This window comes from Bombus affinis, chromosome 1, assembly GCF_024516045.1.
Source record: "Bombus affinis isolate iyBomAffi1 chromosome 1, iyBomAffi1.2, whole genome shotgun sequence".
NCBI classification, from domain to species: Eukaryota; Metazoa; Arthropoda; class Insecta; order Hymenoptera; family Apidae; genus Bombus; species Bombus affinis.
In genome coordinates, this window is record NC_066344.1 from 8,415,624 (window position 1) to 8,437,698 (window position 22,075).

Here is a 22,075-nt window from a genome sequence, read left to right on the forward strand (position 1 = left end):
ACGCTCGACGAACAAATGGAGGAAGAGGCCGAAGCTTGCGCGGCACAGATGCTCACCGACTGTTCTATAATTTTATAGCGCTCACTTTTATCACAGTCTCTAATTAATGGCCTATAAATTATGTGCGACGAGTCGTTAATGGCCGACGCACACACGACTCCCGCTTGTGTATGGTCGATGAATCTCTTTCTCGCATACACGATTCTCATGCTACGCGTGAGATTCGCTCGAGAAAATGTCCCCCAGTCGAACGACACGGACAATCGCGTTCCCGGTTCGACAGGTGTTTTACACTCGTAAATAATCGATTGTCAAATTGATATGGCGGCTGGACAAATTCGCGGAAGCGACTTTCTTGATTGCGAGGAACGACGATGGTAGAGACCATCGGTAGTATACATCGCGTAATGTGAATTGCAAATTGAAATCAATTCTTTATGCTCCACTAACGACACTGAATGTACAAATTGTTTCTTGTATTATTTTCGCCTATTCTCGTACTGATGGGATTAAATAACCAAACTGGATTTACTATAACTTAACGAACCCAATCGAAGATTCTAAAAGTCTCTTAATCGTCCTCTAAATAAATCGTGCAATTTCCCGTTTTAGTCAATTTGCACGACCGAGGGACGCAATCGAAACGGTACTTGGAGCTATCTGGACAGCAGGCAACTCAAAACTCGTTCCATAACCGTCGCCGTAACCGAAAACACAAACTTTAAAAAGCCTGGCCAAGGGTTCAACTGTGCGAAAGAAAGAGAAAGAGAAACGTGCGAGCGTATGTGGCTTCGGCATAGCTGTCACGACATGTACGTACACGCACACACATACGAAATGGTACGTACGCGAAGAGAGAGGCTCATTGCCAAAGCATGCAGGCTTGTCTTGTACAATTTGCTCGAACATGTCCGTCGCGGTCGGAACGCTCGTTTGAACCGGTCGGGGAGCGTCCTCTCTTCCTCGACGAGATGAAGAGGATACACGGTGCCTCCTCACGGTCCCGTGGGATCGTGCACCGGCCAAATCCACGGTGTAAATTCCCCGAGTCACTCCTCTCGCCTCCTTCTGTCCCGCTTTCCCTCGTTTCAACCCTTCGATTCAGCTACCTCTCTTTTCCGTCCGGTCGAACGGACCGCGATAAATCTGTGCCGCGTACCCTGCTCTACCACGGCCACGTTGAAAAGTAGAGATCGAGAGGCTGCTGATCGTAATCCCGCGTCGGCCACGAAAAATCGCCCAAAGAAATCCCGGATTTTGACTCGACTGCTTGTCGATTATCCTCATCGATGGGTGTTTATGGTGTCACCGAGGTTAAAAGCGATCTTGTCAAAAGATAAAATGCTATTGTGTCTTTGAAATGGGTCGGTCGTTTAAGGATACTTACCTGTTAGCGAATAACTCGGTTGCATTGGAGTTTCGAAAAGAGGAGCGTGTGCCTGTGAATTTGCGGTTCCTATTTGTAAAACAAATGCTGAAAGATTAATGAACTTGACGATATAATTAGCAATGCGCTCGGAGAAAATAATAAACGAGAAGATAAAAGACAAAGACGAAGATAATGGAGTTTCTCCGAGTAACGATAGGTTTTATAGAGATTTGAAAGAAAGAAAGTGCTTCTAGTTCCGTTTGAGAGATGTTCTATGCGACTACGATTTTCTTACCCACGGAATTCGATTCAATCGCATAATTAACGTATGGCGCGGAATGGATGCATACCCGGCTCGTTATTAGAATAATTCCGTAGTGACGACTAATTAAAATACAATGCTCAGCAAGAATTCGTGATCGACGTTGGCGCGCTGACAGCTCCGGAAGCGGAATTCATCTGTCAAGATGATTAACAACGCGTTAATTAGGCGGACGAGACGCGGCTTATACAAGCTGCGTCGACTGTCGACAGAAAAATGCGACGAAGCAAAAAGCACGGAACGCTGCGCGTTTAACGCGTGTGATTAACCTTCGATTCGATGCGGCTAATTTAGGAACGCTTCGTGTCATTACTGAACGTTACTTCTTCTTGCTCTCATAGCTTTCATTGCGTAATCAATTAACGATTTATGCACAGTCCACACAGATTTGTAACATTACATGCTTCCTTCTCTGGAATATTCTTATTGTACTAATAGTGAGAGAAAAGAAACCATCCATTTTCCCAGCTCTCCATACTTTCTAAGAATTAACTTCAATAAATACCATTCTCATAGAATAATAATGTAGAATCTTTGTTGCTCATATTAATCCCATGCAGCTAGAAAACAAAAGAATCGATGAATATCAAGAATACCTCGCAACAAACGTTAGACAATGGTCAACATTCTGCCTGTAATCGTGACAGGATCGTTTTTCCAGCGAATGACCAGGAAACAACGGTCGATCTCGCGGAAACGATCCTTTCTAACTGTACAATCTTGTTGAGGTTATTATGACGAGTGTTCGAGTCCGATGATCAGCTTGCATGACGTGCGCGCGAAGACTGATGCTCGCGGCAACGTACACGGGATTGATTACCGCAGTCAATAACGCGGCTGTGTGTATCGATGAGAGCACGAGGAACGAGAGAACGTTAACAGGTCAATGAAATTATACCGTAACAAAGATTGATGCCGGTGTGATTGATGATTGATGATACGCCGGCTGTGTAAGTGGCAAAAAGCAGTTTCCACCTGATCAACGTAACTCCGTCCTATTTGTTCGTCTATCGTTACAATTTGTAATCCGACTTTTGTATGAGTGGAACGCCCACGCAACGAGCCGCAGGCCGGAGATTCTCGTTGCAACGAACGAGAGACGAGTACGTCAAAGCCGAGCATCGATCAGCCTTCATCCTTGCGTTTTCAACGTCTAAATTGCTTAAACGGAGACCACTCCTACTCTTATTTATCAGAGTTATCGGTACGAGTGTCCAAGTCGTCGAGTATATGTACTGAAATATGAGTGACATTTGTTGCAGATTCATATTCGCTTAATTAAACTCGAGCTCCGTTTATACACGATTAAAGTATGTACATACGTACTTAATATCACCCGCTGTGCAACTGCAAACTATTGCGCCTGCAAAGTCAAACGCCATCCTCGTCTCTAACGGACTACGCTTTAACTCCGTCCGTATATCGGCGTATTCCACCAAAAACTCGTCGATATTCTCGCGACACATCGTCAACGGAGATGGAAAGGAAGAAAGAAGAGAAAAACGCAGAGAACGGGCGGTAAAAGGATAACGACGAGCGCAGGCATGCCGAAAACTCATCGGGCCCCTTTGTAGCATCGAACTCGCACCAGTGTATGCTCCAAACCATCGGCTGGTGGTTCTCGCCATGGAGAAGGACGACGGTTAGCGCGGTACTAATAAAAATAATTACGGTATCCGTCGTTGCTGCACGTCGTCCAAATCGAAATCTGATAAGAGAGTTAATAAATGCCGTAGCCGGACGCGGTGGACAAGCCACGTCGAGGGCCACCGGATCATCCGAGACGACTGTACCGTCGTCGTGGTCCTCTCTGTTCCGATGGCCACTGCGGAATGCGTCGTCTTCGGGCCCTAATGATTCCCGAACCTGGACCCACCAGGGACCCTGATGATATCTAGGCCGGACAAACGTTTCTCGAGACCCGCAACAGGGAACCGGCCCTCTCTCTTTCACCATCGTGATCCTCGTGGTTAAAACCTCCCTGGCGTACTGTCGACGCCAACGTCGATCGGCGTGCAGCCTCGATAGAATTCTTTTGGAGTTAAGTGTTACTAATTTAGCGATTACGATATTAATCATCCTGCTACCGGTCCCCGAACCGACCATCCTACTCCTCTGGCTCTCTGTTCTCGTTGGATGAGTGGCGAGAGATGGATGATGGAGGAGATGTCGAAGAGCGATGACCACGGCTCTCGTTGATTTGCGTACCGCCGCGACTCACGCCGAGGAGAGGAGAGGTTAACGATTCGATAGTTCTGCTTGTAATTAGTGATTTGTAGAAGTGCTTCTAATGATGCTAGGCAAGACTGCGGAGATGTGACTGACAGCAATTGATTCTAGAGAATTTTTGAAGGGCTCGAAAATAAAAAAATTGATTTTTAAAGTTTGTCTTTATGGTATAATGTTATCTATATAATCTGCCATTTCCTAAAAAGAAGTACCAAGGAAGTAAGAAGGAAGATCCTCTTTCGGGTAATACCTTCGAGTATTTACCCCACAATTCCACTAAATTCTACGACCGATCCTTGGTTTTTCATGCGCCATCTCCGGCGTTACGGGTCCCAGATGGTGTGGATCCCGTGATCGATCTAAATCTCGACTACCACGAGAGAGCATACAAAAGCGGCCACCGTGCCAGAGGAAGGGGACACTCGTTCTCGTTTTAACGCCTTAGCGAGAAGGTGTTGGCGTCGCGCGTCGCACGCTCGATCTCTTCTTTTTTTCTTTCTTTCTTCTTCCTTAACACGTTGGTTCGCGCGACAACCTTCCGCACGCCACTTCCTTTTCACGGCCGCGTGTGAATGCAGCCTAAAGCGAGCACGGTCCAGGAGACGGCTCGATCTCACCGCATTGTCGTACGGTGGTCCCCTCGACTCGTCACCCCTCGACTACCTCCACCCCCTGTCCACCGTGACGCACGAACCGTGGGGGATGAATGTTCGAATCCGCTGGCCGAATGAATGGCGGAGTGATGTTTGTTTTGAGTGCAGGTTCTCGCGCTTTGTCTCAGCGGGAGCCGCCACAGTCGTTTTTCGACCCGTCTCTCGCCCTCTCGTTTCTTTTTCGTCCAGAACCTTCTCGCCTCTCATACTCTCCCTCACCTTTCTGCTCCTCTTCTGTTTCTTTCTCCCTTTATTCGATCGCTCTCTCCCTCTCTCTCTCTCTTCTTCTCTCTCCTTCTCTTTCTCTCTTTCTCGCGGATCAAGAAACACAGCCGCCACGAGACTTTTATGTGATAAGAAAAAGAGAAGGAAGCTAGTCTGTCCGCTCGCGGAATACCATACACACGGTGTGGGTGCGCCGAGTCTCGCGCACGCTCGTTTTAGAATTTCCTCCTCTTCTTTTTCCCTTCTCATTTTTTTCTTCTGTTTTTTGCTGGTATTCTCGCGCTCGATCCAGTGTGCGATCAACGAATTCGATACTGGCAGTTATTCCGGACAAACGCCATTGTTCACCCTCGTGCAGAGTACGTATGCATTTCAGGAAAACAACGGACAATAACATTCATTTGATCTATTCTGAAGCTTGCTTCTTTCTCTTACAAGGTTCGTTTCTCTCCTCGTTTTGTTCTGGATGGTACGCTTCTCGAACCGTTTGCGTTTCAATTTATACGATAAAATAGTTTGTGTGGCCATCTTTACCGATACGCAAAGAAGCATTATAAAGCGGTATCTCCGGTATACTCGATCCATTCACACGTACGTCCTCTGTTCCTCTCATTCGCACTATCTCTCTAATTTACTCACGCGACAAAAACGCCGACTTTTACTGGATTCGACTCTCCAACCGACTCGCCCGCTACTGTTTGCCTTTCGTTACGGGATTTCTTCAGCTTTCTCCTTCGTTAATAGCTTCCTCGGAACGTTTCGACGCTTTCAAAACTTTTCTTCTTTCTCTTTTTAGACACGATTTCCATTGAACGCACCATGCCTGGGTAGTTGCAGTATAATAATTGAAACGTAAATATTACGTTTATACATTTTTTCTCTTAGAATTGTTATGATTCTTCTATAAATCGTATTTACTGTAACGTTATTGTTTGACTTTTTGAAATAGTGATAATGAAAATCCAAGAAAAATCCAGAGATAGAAATCCAGCTTCGAAGACGAAGCTATAGTTTCGTGACTCTTAGCGTAATTAAGTCACAAACGTCGAAGTCGGGACGCGTTAGGCTGGTATTTACGAAGATCTTAAGGTGGCATCTCTTTGGTCTGAGTCCAAGATTGTTCCATGAATCATCACTTATCCGCTTTCCACGGTCACTTCGTCGCGCTATTCCTTAAATCCGACGGGAATCTCTTTCGGTGGCTGAAGATGTTCAGCCCCCTAATGCCCAACCTGTACATTTCCATGCAAAGCGCTTTAAGCAGTCCTTGTTTGTTTCGGCGATTAAGATCCTCCTGGCTATCTTTGGAGATTACGCGACACAGGCGCTCATCGAGCTCGAGTGTTTCATCGAATGCCATAAGAGGACTTGGTCGCACAGATGCGAATGTGCGTCGTCTTTTTTCGGCTCGTTTAATAATCCTTCGACTGTTGGCAAATTCCATGCGTTGCATAAATTTTCTTTCCAGGTATTTAATTATCAAGAGGAATAGTGTAATACATACAAGAAAAACGTTGCATAATATGAAAAGAATAGGAACTTGGACGAGTAGAATTATCGAATTTTTTTGTCACGTCACGTTAAATAGATTCTGTTCTCGACTTCAAAGCGAATAGAATTAAGAGCCTAATGTCAGCTAACAACTTGCAACATTTCAGCACGCGTATTCACTAGTCATGCAAGATAACTTGATGTTGGCCATGTAGGTTACCACGGCCTACGCAACGCGATACACAATATCCATCAGCTGTACACTTGCTCAACAATTAATTGCTTTCAATATTCTCGCATACAATAGAATTGAACAACGACTGGCTATGGACACGACCACGCGAAACGCTACATTATAACAGCAACAGCCTTCAATAACATTCATAGAATGTACGATAATACGTACTGGTATTAATATTAACAGCAATCCGCGTCGAACAAAGAACCTCATTGTTTCAAAGCGTTTGTGTCGATCTCAAAAGTAGCGATCCTGGTAAAGCTCGAACCACCTGCCAATTTTACTGTCAGCAAAAAACTACAGTCCCAGGCACATCTTCACCTGCTCTTCATTTTGGTGTTCGGGGAATTTCTCAATGTACAAAAATTGTATCGTTTCAACGCAACTCTGATTCAGCAGGATCGCAATCTACGATGAAGACTTTCCGAGAATTGGAAGCGAGCTTTCAATTACAGGTGCTACTATGTGTAACTGAAAAAGCCGAAGATGGATACACTTTAACTACAATCCGCGTTAAAATGACACACTATCGGATTTTTGTATTATTTTAATTGTCAGAATAATAAAAATCTTACATTCATTAAACCATATAACAAAGGGTTCATGGTTCATTAAACCATAATAACAAAGACAATCTCAACCAAAGTACCGATCAAATTCGGTAGATGTAATTATCAAGGAAAAGGGTCACCGAACGAGAAAATGGGATACGAAACACAGGAAGGAAGAGGAGGAAGGACTAGCGGCGTGATGCTGCGTCGAGTGCTCGGTAAATTACCGGCGTACGCTGAAGAATCCGAGCGTGGCTCGGGTAATTCCACGGACGGGCGAGGCGGTATCGGTGGGTCGCATCTCCATGACAAATACTGGCAGAACCTCGCGTGGACGCAGATCCTATCTGCATTTTATTCACGCAGATAAATGGGCCCGCGTACAATGCCGCCTCGCTGCGCTTGATGCTCGCGCGTACACGTGTACACGCGCTTTCGACGGAAAGCCATCGCGAGTCAATATTGCGCGCGTACCAGCGCAACGCAAGAAATCGCGAACGATCCGCGTCGATCGAGCTCTTACAAGGGTTTCTAACCGCTTCGGAAATCAACGCGCGTCTCCGCGCTTCTTCGCATCGCTTCCGTTGAACCAATTGAATAGAAAGCAGCGTTCTTGCGTTTCGTTCGTTCGCTCGCTAGCCTTCAAACATTCGCAATGCTGTCGACAGCGACGAACACGGTATGTTCACTTTTATTCTCCAGAGGATTCTCGATAAAGATTCTTCTGATGCTAAGGTAGAAGGGTCGTCCAGGAATCTTTCTTCCTACTTCATACTGATTGATACCGAGCTTCTTTTCCAGTATGAATGTAGCCAGAGAAATATGAAGATTATGTTTTCGTTTGGAAATATGGTATAGAGATTATACGATACTGTAGGGAATAATGACACGAATTTATATATCATAACTAGAGTAATGTGATTGACGTCAGCTGATCAAGTTTAGCTGAAGTTACTATGGTTAGTATTTTCACGAGGTATTAGTTAACACTGTATATAGATTTCAGTGCAATAATTATGCAAACAAAATAATTAGATCAAAGGAAATATGTTCTTAAGAAAACGATGTTTATAAGGAAGCTATCGAATCTGAAAAAGATCGCACGTGAGCTTTTATTTTTGAAGAGTTAATTTACATAATCGATAAGAAACACTTATCTTTCGATCAACTTTTTAAGAAAATAGCCAACAACAACTAGGAATATCCTTCATCTTCCTCGCTATCCTATTTCTGTACAATATAATCATTAAAGTCTCGAGCAATACATTAAGGTTTTATTATAATAACCATACCTATAAAGCGTATTCTATTTTCAGACAAACGACCCGTGTTATGAGCCTAGAAAGTGTGCAAGTGTTACCAAGTTTTCAACGATTTCCTCGTGTTCCGGAGACGCAACGACCAACAGGATGCAGCGAACGCGCGTAATAGCAGCGTCGACTTCCCATAGCCTCGCACGCGGAACGATTTCTATAACACAACGTAACATATTCGCGCGGATAAATGGCGAACGCGTAATGACCGGCTTTCGGTGTTACAGAAAGACGCGGTGATACCAATCGCACGCAACGTCGTCTACGCCGCCCTGATAGGAATCCAACGTAGCACGCTTTTACGTGCACGCAACGGACACCCCGTGAAATTAGTCCCTCCAGAATCGACGATGAAACGGTAATCTGCATGGACACGGGATAAATACCTTATCGCGCGTCCATCTATCATTTCTACGCAGCGAAACGAGTATGGGAATGTTGCACGAGGGCAGCCGGTAAGTTGTTCTGATTTATATTACGTATCAAGATATTTCCACACAGGGGGTTCCACGCAGGACGTAAGAAAGTCGACACGTTTTTGTGCGAGAAAGAATTACATAAGTAAAATAATATTAATAAAACTTAGGATAAAGAAGAAGTATGCTATACAAATAAATTGACAAACATGTATAATCCTTTCCTCTGTAAAACAAAACCCTTAGTTCCAAAATGCTGCACCAAAGCAAAAGTGTGCTAAAATTGCTGGTCGACTGCATCGCAAAAATATTCGCAAATGCGATGGTTTAAAACCAAGCAAAGGTTAATATCAGGCAACCGAGGATGACAAACCATAAATTACTGCAACTGGAATAACCAGAGATCATGCGAAAGATCGGGAGGTTGCTCCTATGCCAATGAAACGAGGCTCGTAGCGCATCACGAATCCTGAATATTTAAACAGTCGACGATAATCACCGCGGAAACGTGGTCGCGTAATTAAGACGTTCATGGCGGGCGGTGCAACGGCACCTTTTCCCCGAGTAATTTAAACTCGTTCTCGGTGAACCGGCAGCCGCGACAGTTGAGCGCAGATACGATCGAAACGGTACCGGTCTCCCTCCGACTCGAACGTCCGCCAATCCGTTACCAGGAAGCCTAATTAATTCCGCCTCTTACCGGGGTTGGGCTAGTTCCCTTATCTGTCTCGATTAACGCGAAACGCGGCTTTATCAACGTGAAATTAATTCGTTCGTCGGAAACTAACCGCCTGATAGTCCCCTGCATACAAAGGGTCAAAGGTTCTGATTTTATCACCGGTGATCTACATGGATATCGGCGAATGGAAGCGGAAACAAAAGGGATAAAAGTTGTATGAAATTCAAAGCGGAAACATTGCAATAAACAAATGTACGTCTATATTTTTTATTACAGGGTATGTGCGGATTTTTTTATACGAGTTATGCTTCATATCGCGCGGCTTCTCACAGCCAAGTTCCTCTAATTGCGATTATCTGTGGGAAACACGAAATCGACGGCATTACTTTGCTACGTGGAATATATAGCTTCGTTTGCGAAACGTGGTCGACGCGGCGCGGCGTGACGATCATTTGCATCTTCTGCATAGAATTCTCCATTTTACGAGCGATGGATACCTTGCACGTAAACGATAAAGTACATATGCGATAAAAGGAATGAAGGTTTACTTAAGAAACCACCTTATTGTCTCTTTGCAGATAAAAACCTCGTGCGTCATATCATTGACAATCCTACACCAAGTAAGAAGCAAGCTCCACCTGGCACACGAATCGACCTAATGATTTCTCCAGTACCCCGTACTAATTTACACCCGTTATACGGTCTCAGAAGCTCAGATGGCGTCTGCAAACATTGAGGAGAGTTAAAAAGATACTCGCGACTGGCGGAAAAAGGTTCCGAAGAACGCATACGCGTGGAATTTCGCGTTATCGTCGAAGATGAGGTACGTGCTGATTACCGCGCTGCTTACACCTTCCTGTATGCCCGTGGCTCTTCTTTCTGTCTGCTTCTCTCTCTCTCTCTCTTTCTCTATCCCGCCTCCCGCGAAATTACAACGACGCGCTGTGTTCCTTGCGCGAGCACGGAGGCAGAGGGTCGTAGGGGCAGCGGACGCAAGGAATCGAAGGTGAAATTACACCAGCAAACTACGCGTCTTGGCGTACTTAGAGTTTTACTGATTGCAAGACATAAAATGTAATTGCGAGGTGGCCCTAGAAGAAGCACACTGCAAACCTTTCGCCGAGGTTTTAATAGGATCCTCGTGAAACCCGACTATCGGCCGATTCGAATCCGGTTTACAGAGTCCCGCGGAAACGCATTATGACATTCTTACCCGAGTTCCTCAGTTTCTTCCTCTTCTCGCGTTCTTTCCTACGCAAGAGGACTGTTAGTCCTTCTTTAACACGATTGGACGATCTACGGCAGCGATTATTTCACACTCGCGAGGACAGACTGCACCTTTCGACACGCTTGTCCAGTTCTCTTCCTCTCTCCCTGGGCCGGTTACAGCGTTCATTAGCGGCCCAGTCCGGTCCATTAAGATCGATTATCTCGATACATAGAAATCCACACTCTATTTGGATGAGATTGCAAAAGCAACGCCCGCTTCCCGTGGCTCTCTCGCCTTGAATCCGATCGTTCGCCCCTACTATACGCGTAGGATATGTGTAGCCTACAGGAACGTAGCCCCGCTAGCTGGAACTCCTTTGGGAACTCCGCTGATGGGCATTCGCGCGCAGGCCGGTGTTGGGAAGACAAATCGCGAGTCCCGTAATTTCCGTCGATCAAGGTCGCGCGCCTCGCCACGCGTAATATACGATCCTGAATCGATCGGACCGGGATTTTACTCGGAATCGATTTGAATGAAACACGGACCGCCTTGTGACAGAGGCAGCTGGTCCGCCGTGGCGGTGGCTGGCCGGTCCAATTAGCCTCTAGAACCGAGGGAGGTACCGGAGGAAGAATCAAAAGGAAGAACCCGCAGAAGAACCAAAGAAACTCGCCTCTAAAAGTCGAATCCACAAACCAAAGGAAAAGACAACGTGGAGGCTTTTAGCTCGCGCAGCACGCTTACGGTGCTTCACACTTTATTTATCTACATCTCTGTTGCGCGGCGATGCGCTTTCAGTGCATGGGCTCGGTTGGCAACCTACTTACGTATATGGCGCACCGGGGTGCAAATTATGCATGTTGCAAGTAGCCTTTGCTCGACCCGCGTGTCTTTTTATTGCTCAGAATATTTTAAACGCCACATCGAGCCCGGTCCATGTAAATATATGGAGATACGGGGCGCTGCTACAGAGAGGCAAGTTCGCGATTGCGCCGCGCGAATATGGTGTCCATTATCGCTCTAAATTGTGGCCTTCTGAAATCCAGGTGCCGTACACCTTTAACGAGATCGTGAACGTGTTTCTACAAGAATTTTTTATTCACTCTCGTTCGTTATGATAAGGTAAACGAAATATTATAAACGTAAATTTTCCAAAAAGTTCCTACACAGACATAAATATTATAGACTTTTACTCGATAAAACGAAAATACGAGAACAAAATACATAGTAGGGATATCCCTCCTAATTCCACTGAAAGAATTTCTCTACTTTCACACGGTCCCTCTTTCTTTCTCTCTCACTCTCTCCTAAAAAAATTCAGAACTTGGTTCACTGTTGGCCAAAAACTCGATTCGTTTCGCAACGCATCGAAGCTCGTACACGTTGACTCGCGCGCGCCAGTCGAGCCAAAGGAGAACGTATGCGGTCGGGCGGACATTAGCGTGGCACCGGCATAAATTTGTACGCGGCCGATACACCCCGTGCACCATCCTCTGTGTCCCTCTGGCTCTTCCTGTTTCTGCCGCCTCGTACGGAGCTTGGTACGCGGCGAAGGCAGACGCATAAGTCTTCCGTCTGGCCGCGAGGACACCGTATAGGATCGCGGCCGAACATTTTCCGTGCGCGATAGGCGGCGGCCCGCAACAGAAACGGCTCGCTTTCACGGGACGCAACCGCGTTTCTGTTTCCTGAGGTTGTTAAGCACGCATTTGGTTTCGACGACGACGCTGCGCGGCCAGCCAACGCATAAATACGTGTAGGCAGCGCGTGTTAACGGAGGCGGGGCGCGTTTCGACCGCTCCGTGAGCCTCGAATAGTTTTCGTGTTTTCCCGTTCCACCGCAGGCGACCGTTCCTTGTAATGGCCGGAATAAATCTTCCGTACGACTCTTCTCGCGTCTAGTAATTGGTCCCATGGAATTCTCCATATCGCGTAAACACTGCATTTGCCGGTGACCTCCTTACTTTCCGCGTGCGTTTCTATTTTCTTCGTAAAATATAAAGTAGAAATCGATATAAGGATTAAGAATTTTTGTTCACATAGAGAATATTAAACGTGGTATATTAAAAGTGCACGTAGTAGGATCACCGGATTTTCTGTTTTTGTATGATTTTAAGTATTATTTGTACCGCATCGATTCACTTCGTAAATTGGAAAGCAGACATTCTATTGACGTTACGCTATATTCGGAAACAATTCATTGCCATCAAAATTATTATTTCTTCGCCGCTCTCTCTTCATACCATATCGTTATATCCCATGAATTCTTCCACATTTCTCAATCTACCTCGACTACACAACTTGTCGCCAGCGATCTAAGCGGTTGTTCTCACCGCGTCGTTGTCCGGCGTATACTGGCGCGGCGATGAAACTTATGAAAGGGGCCGAAATTCTCGAAAAGATGGTTATCAGCCGGGCCGTTTCGCAATAAGAGAACGAGTGTCCGTGGAACGTGTAACTTCCCGACAGTCGTATGTATCTTGAGAGAGCTGGCCACGACGCAGCTACGCCGCACAACGTCAGGGACGAGATTTAGAGGCCGCGACGGCGGACAATGCACGACACCTGCAGCACCTCGAAAAAGAAGAGCGTAGATCGGGTTGAAGAGAGATGGAAGACGAAAGGGATAGGGCAAAGAGAAGGAAAGAAAAGGAGGAACGAGTCTCACGAGCTAGGCGAGGAAAAAGGAAGAGGAGAGAGGATTCGTCTGGAAGCGGAGGCAATAGCGTGGTTCGCCTATGTGTACCGAGGCACGGAGAACGGAAACTGGTACCGGTAGCGCAGCGGGATAAACTCGAGAGACGTCTTAAAAGGTCCTTAACATACGTACCGGGAGGGACGAGCTACATCGTTCCGGTGCGGGAGCACGATGCATGGAAAAATGCTTATTCAACAAAGGGACACAAATCAAACAACAGTGGAACGTGGACGTCTTCCACATTGTTGCAAAGTGCCGACAACGACGCTCCTCCTTGTCAACTATATAATTCTTATACTCGCCAGAGTAGGGTCTCGTGACGATATTTTTAGATTATCGTAGATAGAATGACCCACTGTTACCGAAGTAGCGTCCCATACGGGGAAAGGATGTCTAGGACGAGACTACGCGTCTAAGGTAACAATACCTCAGCCCACATGCTCTACTTAACTCTTCCAACTCCCCTTCTCGCTCCTGTGCGCCTCCAACCTCGAACGGTCGGTCGAAGATTCCCAGGAACGGTGGCTAGTCTAGCAGCGTTCGGTCATGCGATCCTTCGAATACTCGGCCGGTTCGACGAAACGACCGCCTCCGTGGGACGCTCGTTCGGCGGAAAATCAATTATACAGCCAATGGTCGAGACTGATCTCGCGATCTTCTTGTTTTCTCTACTCCCGAAATGACTTTCGGTAGCTTAGGACCCCCGCTGGCGGAGCACGCGGTGAACTGCGAGATCAGCCCCGGAGCAGAACTGCTCCGAAAAGGAAGAAAAGAGACAAAAGAAATTAAACAGGAAGAAGAAGAATAGGGGAGAGGATAAAGGAAGACGAAGATGTAGAACCGCGTTTTGCGGTGTAGCAAGTTTTTTATCAAGATATTAATTGAACATCCAATTATATCTTACGTGGCGAGGCATAAATTCATAACTTTTAGGCTCGCAGTTAAAAGGAACCAATTACCGGAACGATGGTCGTATTCCCGGTTTGAAAACTGACCATCCCAAGAAACAGCCCTGGCGAAATAATTCTTGCGATTATATATATATTACGATTTCTTTGCTGTTGTTGGAAGACATTACAACATCCCTTTCACCCTTTCCGACGATAGATAGAATATACTTGGTACCAATCATACACTTCAGCATTGAAGAGGGTCACGGAGGAAAAAGAAGCATCGCAAGATCCGATGCAATTAGTATCGTAATGACAGTCTGAGTATGCGGAACAACCGACAGGTCGAAATAATTATTCAATTAGCAGATAAATAATTATACGCTTCTAGTTAGGTTAGTTTGCGCCCGACGATTAACGTTTTATTAGTAGAATGGAATGCTGGACATGATTTTTCATTCGGGATGTCGTGATTAAAGATACATATATATGTGTGTGTGCTTGATCACGAACTGTCTTCGGACGAAACGTCATAATCGCTATCGTCACTGAAATGTGGTTCTTTGATGTTGTGCGTGATAGAGCCAGGTTTGTCCGTTGCCAAGATATAGGTGCCGCGAGGAGTTTTCTTGATGCGTCCTAGAGAAACTCCTGCCTTCAGAACCTCCATTACTAAGTAGCCAGCTCGCGCTTGGGTAATCTTCATATTCTTCAACACGTAATGCACGATACTCTCGAACGTGGCACCCTCCACGAACCCGTTCATCTCGTAAGCGTTCTAGTTCTCGGACACCTGCAGGAACGGGTTCGTTTCAGTTCCATTTCTCAGTCATTCGCCTTTTATCTTTTTACTTAATTGTAAAGATATGATAATGAATTTTTATGAGACTTATAAAATATATAATGATTGCAATGAAGTATAATTTACAAAACACTGTTCCTTCTCATGGCATAATCTTAGCGACTCTCGAGAATACCATTTGTCTCGCAAGGACAATGATGGGCTTCTAAAGAAGAGCCGAAGGTAGATATCGCCAAATACGAATCACGCGAATTTACCCTCCCTTAACAGAGCAATATCGTTCTTATTGCTCGCATATTACTCTCGTAATTGAGACGTGGTTCCTGTCGTGCAGTCGCACACGCAATTTCAACAACTCGACCATCATCCAAAACATGCGGTGACACGCGACGGAGGGAGATGTCATGCGAAAAAGATATCCTTGGAAGCAAGGGGACGAAAGAAATGTCGTCGAGGATGTGGTTACCAGCCGCAAGGACGATAATTAAGAATATCGTGGATTCTGGGAGATCGTTCAACGCAAATTGCGTGAGACTGAAGCGAGGAAATCGACTTCCATTACGAATTGCAGCTAAACTAATTGCTTTCAATTATTTACTTGGAAAAAGGACAATGGCAGCTAATTTTAATGTAAACAACAATTTTTACAGCAATAAGATTCATAAAAATTTCGCTGTACACGATTCTATTTTTGTATGAAAGAATTATCAACTGAACTGTATTCTTATGAGAACATTAAGAACTCAAGGAAGTGGTGTCTTGCGAACTCGCTTTCTCGTTGACGTGGATTCTCTAGGGACGTAAGGCTTGGTTGACGGTCAACGACGAAGTAGAGTTTTTCGTCGGATGGTATGGAAGCAGGTGATTCGTCGGCTTAATTGAAGGGCGCCCAGTGTGCTTCGGTAACGTGTAATTATCGGGTAGAACGAGCTCGAGAATGTGGCGGTCGAGGCGAGAATAGAGACATTATTCCACTGCTATTTTACTCCATCTTTTCCCGTCTGTTTCTTCAAGCTGAATAGAAGGTGGGGTTACCAGATCGCCTGTCCCACTTTAGCCTCCCTCGTTTTAATCTCTTTCTTCCGTTTCACGTTGTTGGATGTAACACCGATTCTCAGGAAGCCAACTAAGAATATTTCGATACTATAGTTTCCATTTTACTGACATAAAAATTTGGAAGTGGAAATCTTAATATTTAGGGGCGAAGAAGATTAACGAGTTACAAACTCTTATATTTTAATATTTCTTCAAACTCTCTTTCCCCTAATTTCCAAAACATGTGTCCGACATCCAATCGAATTTACGACCCTTCTACCTAATCCAATAACAGTAAACACAGCCATTTAGAATACCAGTTTCAGGGAAGAAAGAATCAACCGACCTGAAGCACAGTCATCTGGCAAATGAAAGGGGCTTTTAGGTCATAAGATTGATCAGTCGGTTCCCCTTTTTCCTATCCAAATAGCCTGCTCCGTTTTCAACCAACTAGTTCGAGTAGAACGATTCGAGAGATCGTCGATTTCACGGTAGAAGGTGAGGTTTAGCGTCGAATCGAAACGATCACTCGCGATTCCCAAAGACAGACGATACATGGGCGACGGTGTTCGCTTGTGTGCGACGATTAAAAGCGTCTAGTGACTCGCGGAGGCGCGAATGACTCGAGATACGGGCGAAGATAAGATCGCCGATCTCGTGGGCGAGAGCAACTCGATGGTGAAACAGAGGGAAACGCGCGGGAGGGAACGTGTCTTTATTCTCCGCGCGGTTTGTACAGCCGAAACGAACGAATTCATTTTTACGCCGACAGAAACATTCCCCCATCGTGGAACGAGCAACTTCTCGCGAGTGTTGCTTCGTGTTTTTCGAGCGTTCAACGGTATTGTACGAGCGGTGTTTGAGGGAATACGTTGGGAGTTGGTGGAACCGGTTCGCGGTAACGAGTGGAAAAATTACACACACATTATACGATGTAAGAGTTGTCAAGATTGTAAAAGAGACATTAAGCAACCATATATTATGTATTTTGAATCTCATTAAGTAACTGTTTAAAATGGTATTATTTACAATTGTTTCTAAGTATTATTAGCGTTTGTAATTCTTAGATTATTTATGTAATTTAAGTTATAAAATTGTCTTTTGCGTACGGTGTATTAGCGCGTCGAACATTAAGCGTGTCCAAGCTTCTGTTCAACGTACAGACAACGGGTTTAAACGCCCGCGGTGCCCTTTTCCCATTCGCGAGCTGTCCGCTTCGGAGGAATCTCCCCATCTCCTAAGGCTCGTCACGCGACGAAAACGAGGACCGAGACCAATTAACCCATCACCGCTGCTAATTGCCTTGACACGGGGTAAGTAGACGCTCCGTGGTAGCCGACTTCTGTATACGGACTATACGTTTCGTTCAAAGATACCAATCAACGAGCAGAGTTAATTAGATAGCCAGAAGATGTACTCGCCTCGTACTACATACTTCAATTTGCTCCATTTCGTTATACGTCACTAAGTATGTTTTCAAACTTCTGCAGGCTCTATCGTAACTAAAATGTCGGTATATAGTGAAAGAAATTACGAATTAAATAACGATTATACGAAACAAAAATGGCAATTAATAAAATAAGATTAGCTGATAGATTTCAAATCGAAGTAAAACGAAAACACGCAAGTACGTTCCCGCCTACGCTCACGTCACCAGCAGCGTTTCTTTCGTGTAACACAGGTCGCATTGGAAACACAGACAAGACGTATGGATAGATAAAACGGCGCGTTCACCGCGGCGCTAACAAATCGCTATTACATTCGTTATGTCAAACGCCGAGCACGTGGTCGGGTCGCAAAAGCGGTAACGCGAGCGAGAAAGCGTGGCACATGAACGACCACGCGAACGCGTCACTCCGTATACCTGTACGTGTAAAATACCCGTGGCCGGAGGCCCGTTGATCCCTCCCAAGTGCACGATAGTCGCGGTCAACCATATAGTCACGGGCTATTACCGTAACACCGTCGGTTCTACAATCCTCGAGAGAAAGACCGTGCACGGAAGATAGAGTCATTATGTCGGAGGGATAACTTTCCACCTGCGCCGCATAACTCGTCCAGGTAAACACCTGTGCCAGAGCCAAACTTCTCGAATTCGTCGAAAGACGCCGTTCCACCACCAAGCCAATCCTTCTGCATCTTCATCGTGGTGAACGAAAGAATCCCCCGTTGGCGAAATAAGAATTCGAGAGCGGTGTAAATCATCGAAACGTTAACATAATCTCGATCGTTTGCGAAGACGTAAGAGAGAAGAAGAGAAAGAGGCCCAAAGCTTCTTGTGGTTTGGCTCTGGCCGGGGAAGCGGCGAGAAAAAAGCACCGAACGGATTGGCCCTTATCTTCCTGCCGATTTATGGGGCCGAAGACCTTTATCGTATCATCGTCGTCATGCAATTTCGCTGTCACGATACGACCGGGCTAAGTTTTAAGGCTCGTAATTACACCTATAAAGTACACGCGTCGGAGGGATTTGAGCGTAGCTGGGTTGCTCGTTTTCGTAGCGAAAACGCTCCTCATACCGACCCCAAAGACGCTACATTGTGCTCGACTAATAAACGTCAGTCTTACGTGCAGGTGCACGGAATTTCGCCGTGTGTCTTTCAAGGGAATCCTTAAGCCTGAGATACTATACGTTACGACGCTGACGACGAGACCATCCTCGGATATGGCAAACGTCCCAGCTTTTCGGAGCTAATGAACATAAACTCGATGATTTTAAGAATGCTTCTAATCCTTCGCCCTTTATTTCTCACGCACGAGTAGGGATATTAAATATTCTACATTCTTCTTGTGGCGCAATTTTGCTGTATCAGAATTTCTTGTGCGTAGACAAAGATCATAACCGATCATAGACGTCTGAAAAATCAATAAGGAACAGTTACACTCGAGTGCATCAAACGATTACACTGGTATTTTCCATTGGCTACGTTTCCTCGTGTTTTAATGTTATATCGCTGATAGCCGCCGTTCTTTTTTCGGATTACTATTACCATCTAAAGACTGCTTTCACGCAGACCATACGATACTATGGAATTACGCGCCGCTCTTTGCCCTTTCCATCTCCGAGCCGGTGCCTGCTTACGGTGACTGCCGGTTGGCGCCATCTCCAACTTTGTTGACGTTAATGTAACAACACACCATCTCCTCGTCTTCCTCGCGAAGGGTGGTATCTTCGAACCATCGAACAGTTGGAATAAAGTCATCAAACGAACAATGGACGGTCGGTGGTAAACACGTACGACGATTAAAATAGATTTGTGCATAAATAAATATAAGACGCATAATCAATTGGTGTTCCGACCATCGAATTTTCGTAAATTACAGCTATGATTAACAATTTATAATATCTAGATTCAAACATGTAACGGATAATTTATTGTGGAGATAATGATCCCATACATATGAATGAAATATAGTATTTAGATCGATTTTTGAAGCAACAGGTACCGTTCCGAAGACAAATGGTATTATTATAGATTACAGTTATTTAAATACCAAACGGATGAATATAGAATTGCTGGAAATAGGTGAATTAGTCACAGCCAGTCGTAGCGATCGATCCTTCTTCCACATAATTGTCATACGTGCAAGAACGTGCAACAAGATCTCGCAAATCGGAAGTATTTCGTTAAATTGCACGAGTTTCGTTCTCGTACGACGCTGTCTATCTACCATACGCTAAATCACAGTGATTATGGTATGATGTATTCGCTGGAAATGAGTTCAGTAGGCCTGGCGTAAAAGAACGACGTTGCATGTAAAATGATGATAAGGCACGCGCATACGCGTTCCTCGAATGGAACACTTCCTACTATCGTCGCAGCCAAGACGACGGGAAGAAAGCAATTCTCAGCAAAACGAGGCTATTAAGGAATAACGATGAAATATCTTTTTCATGACGAATAAATTTGTTATTTTCTTTTTTTTTTTTTTAGATTAGTACGCTTATGAATTTACCTCTTTATCGTTAGAATACGTGGAGAGTGAGGCGAGAAGACAAAAGATGAAAAAGAAATTAAACTTAATACCGTGACAAATAATACGCATTCATTGTGAGGGGAATATTAAAATAATAACGAAATTAACTATTTTATTTGATTATGAATATGCGATAAAAGACAAAATTAATGGTAATTGATCGAATTAAAATGAATTAAAATATGTGATGATTGAAATTAACATGATTGGAAAATTTACTCGAATCGACATAAATTCCCGAACAAATCGTCACTATTATACTAACACTCCCATCGCTCGTTTAACGAGCGAATGGCAATAAAATCGTCGTGATCGTTTACAAACCCGCGAGTTTACAAAGTACTAGCACCGACAACGAGTCGCGTAATTATACACACCGACTACGAGCAATATCACCGGATATCGTCGATCACGTACAAATCCGCACATTCTTCGAATGTTCTATACGTGAACGTATACAATTAATTTCATCGATTTGCCCTTTAATATTCTACATCGATCCAGAAATCGATCTGAAACAAGATTCCCTGGAAAATAGAGAATTCTCAGGTACAAAGTATAAGATTTCTCAAGACAGGTTCTTTGGAACGTCGCAACGAGGATAACTGAATTGGACCGCCAAGACGTAAGCCTCATTACGCGCTGCCGGCGCTTCTGTTTTCCTCCTTTCTCCTTCCTTCGTTCTTCTCGTTCTTTCCATTACCACGATCGTGGCTGGCTAATAATAATTATGCTAGGAATCGAGATTTTTCGCAAGTAAAACCGGTCGTCACTGGGTATTCAACGATGGTGTACAGAGAAGGGAGAGGATCGTCGGTAGCGCTGCTATCAAATCTGACAAATAACACTACGCATGGACATAATTCTTGGCGATGTTTGCAGACGCCATCCTGGGTAAAGTTCAAGAGGGTTAGTTACTGGTTACTACGTTTTCCTCGACAAATGACGATTGGAAGGAACAGTGACTGACTAAAGAATGAATGTTATTACGATAGTTAACCTAGGAATAAAATATCCATGATTGCTTTAAACATTCTTAGAGAGTACGAATCTCAATAATAGAATCCATCTTTCATCGGTTGAATGGAATAGTTAGATAGAATGGAATAATTGTATACAAGTAGGATTCTGTTCGTTCGAATGTTGGTATCTGATTAAGTGAACACCCGCCGATTACATACATTTATTTGAGTGAGCAATCACGAGTAATGAGAAGAATCAGCGAAATTTTATTGTACCAAGTATTTGCCTTCTGACGAGTTCAAATATGTTAAAATCTCTACACGTGTCATAAACATAGACGTTGAGATTATTTTAATTTCGTATTTCAACGAGATAATTCTAATTTTACTACTTGCACGGTCCTCGATCGTTACAGCCATTTCTCAATACCTGAGTATCTTCGAAAGGAAAAATAAAATTACGGTAACATCGTACTATCGTCAATGGAAAAAACGCACAAGCAAAGAAGTGCGAAGCATGAGAAGAAATAGAAAAACAAGACGAGCGACCGCGTAGCCTCGTAACCGAGAGGAACGTAAGAAAGGAAGGGAGGCCACCCTGCTCGAGGATTACCATAAACACTCGACTCGGTCGTGCATGCACGTTAGTGCACCACTAGCAAATACACGTGTAAATCCCGTGTTTCAGCTCTTATTCCACCTTCTCCACCTCCACTGCCGTCCTCCGCTTTCACCTCCGCCGTGTCGTCGCGGCCCTCTCGCCCTGGCTAGGCCGACTTCCCTTCGATCCCCTACTTCTCTCCCCTTAGTCGCATCTTTCATGCCCTTTCCTTGGTCCTCGAGCCGCCGAGCCACCTCGCAGTGCTCGTGCCGATGCACGAACGAATCGGCAAAAAGAAGCTCCGGTATATCGCGGTCGCGTGACTTTCATGCTCACCCAGCCATCTTCGTCTCTCTCCCTCTCTTTCAACTTCCCAATAATGTGCTCTAGTGCTCAGCAGATCTGGCTCAGTGC

The 22,075-nt window shown here is 44.9% G+C and overlaps 1 protein-coding gene across 2 annotated transcripts in view; it reads left to right on the forward strand.

Moving 5' to 3' along the window:
- Nucleotides 1–22,075, forward strand: part of LOC126920338 (TSC22 domain family protein 1) — a 202,587-nt gene that overhangs the window by 94,873 nt on the left and 85,639 nt on the right. The window contains exons 2-5 of one of the 2 annotated variants that reach the window (XM_050730571.1): nucleotides 8,395–8,560; nucleotides 8,619–8,846; nucleotides 9,763–9,990; nucleotides 10,065–10,309. The gene's annotated coding sequence lies outside the window, so the exon portion shown is untranslated. The remainder of the gene's footprint in view (nucleotides 1–8,394; nucleotides 8,561–8,618; nucleotides 8,847–9,762; nucleotides 9,991–10,064; nucleotides 10,310–22,075) is intronic. The other variant, XM_050730581.1, reaches the window with a different exon arrangement.